This window comes from Scylla paramamosain, chromosome 1 (genome assembly GCF_035594125.1).
Source record: "Scylla paramamosain isolate STU-SP2022 chromosome 1, ASM3559412v1, whole genome shotgun sequence".
Lineage (NCBI taxonomy): Eukaryota > Metazoa > Arthropoda > Malacostraca > Decapoda > Portunidae > Scylla > Scylla paramamosain.
In genome coordinates, this window is record NC_087151.1 from 15,417,501 (window position 1) to 15,425,331 (window position 7,831).

Here is a 7,831-nt window from a genome sequence, read left to right on the forward strand (position 1 = left end):
GCAGGAAGGTGTGTTCCAGTGGTTTCCAATATTGATTTCCGTTAATTGGGCAAGTAATACCATGTGTGAGAAGCGACCGTGTGCCAAGAGTGTGGGCGGGGCGGGGCGGGCGGCAGGTGAAGGCCGCGCAAGGCACTGCTCAAAGGACGCCAGTTCGTCCCCCATCAAGTCGCCCTTAGTGCAGCACGGCAGGCTTCTCACGCTCCCTCCCTCTGATTCTTATAAGTTACCGAAATGTTCGTTTTGAATCCTACATGAACGTGAATTGCACATTTTGTATATATTTTGCTCAAATGCACGATGTACACAGAAAACATACACATATAATAATAACAAAGCTTCTTGCCGTTTACGCTTGCTTTTATTTTCTTTCTGCAAAGCAGTGATCAATGCAAGGACCACAGTCCCTTCCTTGTCCCTGTGGCCGTCCCGCCCCGGATTATCGTGCATCATATGTATTGTCAGGTGGTGGCGGGAGCGAGGGAGCCCCGCACTCCTCACCAGCTGGGTCGCGCCTCATCACCACCTTGCGCTGTGACGCGTGCCACGCACGCTTTACTTCACCAAACATCTTTGCACACACACACACACACACACACACACACACACACACACACACACACACACACACACACACACACACACACAGTTGCTCATTAATTTGACGAGTCGAGCTCAGATTAAGTTCACCTGTAGTCTGGTGGTATGAAATAATGAGCGAATTATTTTGCGATATCACAAAAAAACTTTTGTTATTTTTTTTTTTTTTTTTTTTTTTCCTTTTGCGGAGAGGGTTTGTAAAATATTACAGCTGAACTAGTACTGCGCATTCAAAAACAAAGTACATATATTCAATGTTTTATGGAAACAAATCAAACATAACTGTGATGAAAACTTCTTTTTTTCAGCTGAACCGTTCTCCGATCCTGGGATAAAGAAATTGCTGAAATTTGGCACAATTTAAATGAAAAATATTAAAATCATAATAGACGTGACTTGTCAGTTTGATTCTGGAGGTGGGCGTGATCAAAGATCACTTGATCAAAGCTAATGCTGAACAAGATTATATTATTGATAGATAAATTTCGATGGTGTGCTCCTGTATTCCATAATGATACACTCACATCAAATAAGACCACCAAGACGGATCCACTGTCACACAATCGTGCTCCAGAAGGCTTGGGATGCCTCTACGCCATTCGTAGCGACTCTTCCACTTCCATACAGTCTCATTTCGGGTCTTGCCTTATATTAACATGGAGATCTCGTTACCACAACCGATCCATTATGGAACCACGCGCGCCTTGATGTTAGGCCTCGCGTGGGGTTTCGGCTGCTCGTTGTTCTTCCACCTCGTCTTGCTTTGTATGGTGAGGAAAGAGAAATATTAGTCTCACTTTCTTATCACGTCCTGGAAAGATGAAAACTTTCGTGGCATCACGTTGAGAGGAAGCTTTGTTGTCATTCCTCTTCATGTTTTTGCTATTGCTGTTCGTTTCATTCCATTACAAAGCTACTTGGCAAGCTACTGTAATAGCTATATACTGGAATATGTGTAATGAAATGCGAAGCCGTAGACTCTGGCCGTACAAAGGAATAACTGCAAGTCACTTGCGGTTATTCCTTTGTACTTCAGAGTTTGTCAACTACTACTACTTCAAACTACAAACTACTTCAGAGTTTGTCAACATAGGAATGCGTGGAATGAATTATTGATTAATTCTTACATTTTGATGGGAAAAAAACACCGCCATAGAGTGAGCTATGTACAATGAGGCTGCAGAAGGCAAGGAGCCGTGCTGTTAGTAAGCTCCTCATAATAAAAGTTGGTAATAGATTACGGAAATATAATAATGGCAAGAGTCTTGCGTTCCTTCGGGCCGATAGCACAATTAATCTTATAATCTTTTGTCATGTGATTTTCCAGTGTCTTATAGAACCCTAGCTAGTTATTAATACAACGCTACCTTACCTCACAAAGTTAAACTATTAGGCATAAAACCATGGGTGGTGGCAAGTACCCTTTTTTTTATCTTAACAACAAAAGTAAAAACATTTAACAAAATTACCATCCAACTCCAACTTTTTCTAAGGAATCAGAAACAATCCCCCTCCCCCGGGAGAGGTTCTTGATGTGAGAAAAGCCTCAAAGCCAGATGATGTGTCAGGTTGGATCCTGAAGGAATGTGGCAAACAATTGGCTGAGAAGATATATATTATCATAATGAGCTCATTAGCTGAGGGTAAAATCCCCACAGACTGGAAGAGAACAGACATAGTTCCAGTTTATAAAGGGGGGGTGTAGGGAAGATCCGTTGAATTATATATAGACCAGTATCCCTGACAAGTGTAGTTGCTAAGAATTGTGAAAGAATAATCAAAGATAGTGGATAAAGTATCTAGAAGACAACAGATTGACTGACAGGCAATTTGGTTTTAGAGAAGGAAGATTTTGCACAACAAATTTGGTACGTTTCTACTCCAGGATGATTGAGAAAGTACAAGACAGAGATTGCTGGACAGATTGAATTTACCTGGATGTACAAAAAGCATTTGATAAGGTGCCACATAAGAGACTGCTTTGTAAGATCAAAAACACTGAAGATATAGATGGAGTGAATCTGAAGTGGATGGAGGATTTTTTTTGGAGGAAAGAGAAATGAGAACGGTAATTAGAGATAGAAAGTCTTCGTGGAGGAAAGTGATCGGTGGAGTTCCACAAGGGTCAGTACTGGCTCCAGTAATGTTTGCATTATATATTAATGACATGACGAAAGAAGTGAACAGTTAAGTGAGTCTGTTTGCTGATGACGCCAAGTTACTTGGGAAGGTGAGAAGGGAAGAGGAGTGCCAAGCACTGCAGCAGGATTTGAACAAAATATAGAAAGGAGTCATAGATGGGAAATGGAATTCAACATCAGAAAATGCAGTGTGATGGAATTTGGAAAAAAAATTCAAAAGAAAATACTAGGCAACTATAAAGTAGGAAACGAAAATATTAAGAAAACGACAATGGAAAGGGACTTGGGAGTAACTGTACCTGATTATTAATTTATCACCAGAGAAACACATAAATAGGATTATGAGTGAAACTTACAACATTGTGAGGAATATAAAAGTAGCATGCATATATATAGATGAGGAAATAATGAAGAAACTGATTGCAACACCCAAGGTTGGAATATGCAGCAACAGTGTGGTCACCAAGTACAAAAATGAATATCAAGAAATTGGAGAGGATTCAGAGATCAGCAACAAAGCTGGTTCCAAGTCTTCAAAACTTATCATATGAAGAGAGATTGAGAAGTTTGAATCTACAGACGCTTAAACAACGGAGGGAGAGAGGAGACCTGATTGCGGTGTATAGGTTAATGAATGGATCAGAAAAAGTAGACCGGCAGGATTCGATAATATAGGATGTAAGAGATTCAAGAGGTCATGGCAAGAAGTTGAAAAAGGCCACCTGTAGAAAGGATATTAAAAAGAACAGCTTTCTTTAAAGAATAATAGAGACATGAAATAGCTTGGAAAAAAAGATGGGGTTCATGCAAGATCGATTCATCATTTTAAGGTCAAGTTGGGCGATAGTAGATATAGAGACGGGACAGCACGAGCGTAGCTCCCCTTTGTATACGACAACTAGGTAAATACACACTTCTCAGTAGTACCCGTATACAGTGTGAGATTAAAACTGGTGACACAACTCTGGTAGAATAAAATCCTCGGAGAGTCAGTGAGAAACAGATGAGGCGATGAGTATCCTTTGACCTCCACCGAGGTCCACTGATTCATTACAAACTTGAGGGGAGATAGAGCTCCCACACATATCGCCATCTGGAGGTGAAACCAAAATTTGTAGCGCCATAATCATTAAGAGAGGATGTACGGGTTCAAAATTTTATTGTTATTACTATTATTATTTTTATAATAATAGTAATAATAATAATAATAATAATAATAATAATAATAATAATAATAATAATAATAGTAGTAGTAGTAGTAGTAGTAGTAGTAGTAGTAGTAGTAGTAGTAGTAGTAGTAGTAGGTCAGGGACGGAGTTCAGAGAGATAAGGCAGGGTGAGAGAGGTGAGGTGAGGCTCCGGAAGGGAGGAGGAAAGAGGAAGGGGGGAGATAGGTGTGAGTATGTTGGAATGTCAGGTCATGCTGAAATGAGAGAGGTGAGGTCGAGGCGAGTAGATGAGGGAGGGGAGAGGATGGTAGGGGACGAGATGAGGGGATTAGGTGAAGTAAATGTAGATGAATTGTATAAATATTTCGTAGATAAAGTTCATACAGGTCAGTTAGCAAATATCCCGTATAGAACAATAAGATCACAAAAAAATGACCCTAAATGGATAGCTGCTAGGTTAAAGCATTATATAGGGCGTAAGAGAAGTATATATAAGAGATTAAGGGCAGGTGAAGAAGTTTTAAGGACACAATATAATTAATTAGTTAGAACAGTCAGGAAGTTAACGAGGAAAGCTAAGTACAATTATGAATTAAAGGTAGCCAGCCAGGCGAAGACGGACCTCAAGGGATTTTATCAGGTATACAGGACGAAGAATAAGGATACTGTAGGTCCATTAAAGGCAGCAGATGGGGAGCTGGTTTGTTCTGGGGAGGAGATTAGTAAACTTCTGAATGATTATTTTTTAACTGTCTTCACCCAGGAAAACATGCAGGATATGCCAGATAGTGAACAGGTGTTTAGAGCAGATGAGAATGAGAAGCTGACAGATATTTCCATAACTAGGGAGATAGTGGAACAGGAGATAGATAGGCTAAAAAAGTTCAAGTCACCAGGACCTGATGAAATATATCCCAGAGTACTTAAGGAATGTAAAGAGATTATTAGTGAGCCGTTAGTTTCTGTCTTTAGGAAATCACTGGAGTCGGGTGAGGTACCAGTAATGTGGAGACAGGCTAATGTAGTACCCATCTTTAAGAAAGGAGATAAAACTTTAGCGTCTAATTATAGACCTGTCAGCTTAACTTCAGTTGTAGGTAAAATGTTAGAGTCAATAATAGCGAGGAACATTAGGGAACATTTAGACAAACATAACTTGATAAATCAGTCACAGCATGGCTTCACGAAGGGGAAGTCTTGCCTGACAAACTTGTTAAGTTTTTACAGTAAGGTGTACGAGGCAGTAGATAATGGTGATAGTTATGATATCTTATATCTGGACTTTAGTAAAGCATTTGACAAGGTACCCCATCAAAGGCTCCTGAGAAAGGTTAGGGCACACGGGATAAATGGGAAGGTGTTAGGCTGGATAGGGTCATGGCTTGGTAACAGGCGACAGAGAGTGGTAATAAACGGCTCGAAATCCGAGTGGGTCATGTAATTAGTGGGGTGCCACAGGGATCAGTATTAGGGCCATTGTTATTTCTAATATATATCAATGACTTGGATAGTGGAATTAGTAGTGATGTTAGTAAATTTGCGGATGACACAAAGATAGGTAGATTAATTAGGTCAGAATCGGATGCCATCGCCTTGCAGGCAGACTTAGATAGAATGAATGAATGGACGGATAGATGGCAAATGCAATTTAATATCAATAAATGCAAAGTGCTTAGCGTAGGTAGAGGAAACCCACACAATAGGTACACATTAAACAACCAAACTCTGGTAGGTACAGGGTACGAGAAAGATTTAGAAGTTATAGGTAGCTCTGAACTCCGTCTAGGGAAACAATGCATAGAAGCCAGAAACAAGGCAAATAGGGTACTAGGATTCATTTTTAGGAGTGTTAAAAGAAGAAGGCCGGAAGTAATATTAAAGTTATACTTGGCGCTGGTCAGACCTCATCTAGACTACGCTGTGCAGTTCTGGTCCCCACATTACAGGAAAGATATAGGTCTATTAGAATCAGTACAGAGGAGAATGACTAAAAGGATACAGGGGATGAGGAGTATTCCTTACGAGGCGAGGTTGAAGCTGTTAAATTTACATTCTCTGAAGAGACGTAGGTTAAGAGGGGACCTGATAGAAGTCTTTAAGTGGTATAAGGGTTATAACAAGGGAGGTGTAAGCAAAATTCTTAAGATCAACAACCAGGGTAGAACAAGAAATAACGGGTTCAAACTTGAAAAATTTAGGTTTAGGAAGGAGATAGGAAAAAATTGGTTCTCAAATAGAGTGGTAGATGAGTGGAACGGACTCAGTAATCATGTAGTTAGTGCTAGGACACTAGAGAGCTTTAAGAGAAGATTAGACAAGTTTATGGATGGGGATAACAGATGGAAATAGGTAGGTGTGTTTCATACAGGGACTGCCACGTGTAAGCCTGGTCGCTTCTTGCAGCTTCCCTTATTTCTTATGTTCTTATGTTCTTATGTATCATCATTATCATCATCAGCAGCAGCAGCAGTAGCAGCAGCAGCCGCCGCCGCCGCCGCAGCCACATTATTATTGTTAATGTTGTTGTTCCTGGCCGCATTGTTGTTATTGTTATAAGCAGTGTTAGTAATAGTGACAGTGATAGCAGTAGCAACAGGGGCAGCAGAAAATGAATGATGGCTTATTATGAGTTAGCTGCAGGCACCTCTTGACATTGCAAGAGGTGCCTTTGTTTCCTTCTGAAGGCCCAGTGGGAGCTATGTTGAATTTCTGAAGCATCTGTGATTACTGGAGACCGGGGGAAAAAAAAATGTTGCTATTGAAACCTTTTTTTTTTTTTTTTTTTTTAAGTGATACTTTTCCACCAAAAATGTGTGATGGAAACTAAAATATATGATTTTCTCATTGCTTTATTTCACTGAATAATGCATGGAAAAAAAAAAAAAATGTTTTACAAATCTTTTACCTGTGGGAAGTCAGGGATGGATTTTCGTATGTTGGTATTTTGCGGCACCGAGACTATAATAAATTATCCCGATCCCGTCATCTGCACTTAAGTTTATATAAAAAAAATAAAATAAATAAATAAATAGATAAATAAATAAAAAATAAAAATAAAAAATAGGTAAATAAAATAGAAAGTGAAAAGGAACAATTTTTTCTATATTAACTATTGATTCTCTCTGAGTTGAAATACTGACCTTAAACTTGTATATAGAAACATAAAAATAACTCAACCTGCTTAGCGATTGCAGAAACAATTTGTAACCGTGATTTAATTATTTTTTTATCACTTTCTATTTTTATTTTATTATTTATTTACTTTATTTTTTTTTTTTTTTCAGTAAGACGATCTTCTGTCAGTCATCACATTTTTGGAGATTGAGAAGCTTTCCCCTATATCCACGTTGGCTGCTGGGGCAAATTTCAGATTAGCTATATCTTTTGACCCCATTCTCTCAGGAAATGTTACATTACTTCTGTCCTCTCCTTGCAGGATTGCCTTGACTGAAGAAAGCACTTCAGTGTTCTAGACTTCTCAATACACGTCCATGGCAGTAGACGTGTTAAGGCTTTCATGTCTTGTCTGTCCACAAAGAAGTCAGACTGACAGCTGTATCCTAGTTTCCTTATCTATGTCAAATTATTTATGTTACGAATAATTCAAGTATGTCATATGAAAAGAACATTTTTTTATGCTGCTTATACATTTTACGGATTACTTCCGTTACTCCTCACATCACTCATATCTTGCTAATTGAATAATTATTAGACGTGACGTGAAACATTAATGAAATACAGCAGTCATGAAGTTTTCAACAGGGATCTGGTAAAAATGTCATGTTTGGGCCATTTCATGCGGAAACCGTGATTCGTATTATTTATTTTCTTTATTTATTTTTTTATTGTTTTTATTTTTTTATTTATTTATTTTTTTTTTTTTGCGAAAATCACTTGTGAAAATCATTTTTACGTACTTTC

At 38.7% G+C, this 7,831-nt stretch overlaps 1 long non-coding RNA gene across 1 annotated transcript in view; it reads left to right on the forward strand.

Annotated features, from left to right (window-relative positions):
• LOC135101317 (uncharacterized) overlaps positions 1–7,485 on the forward strand; it is a 28,338-nt gene extending 20,853 nt beyond the window's left edge. The window contains exon 6 of the long non-coding RNA XR_010269204.1: positions 7,347–7,485. This is a non-coding gene — a long non-coding RNA (uncharacterized LOC135101317). The remainder of the gene's footprint in view (positions 1–7,346) is intronic.
• The last annotated feature ends 346 nt before the right edge of the window (positions 7,486–7,831 follow it).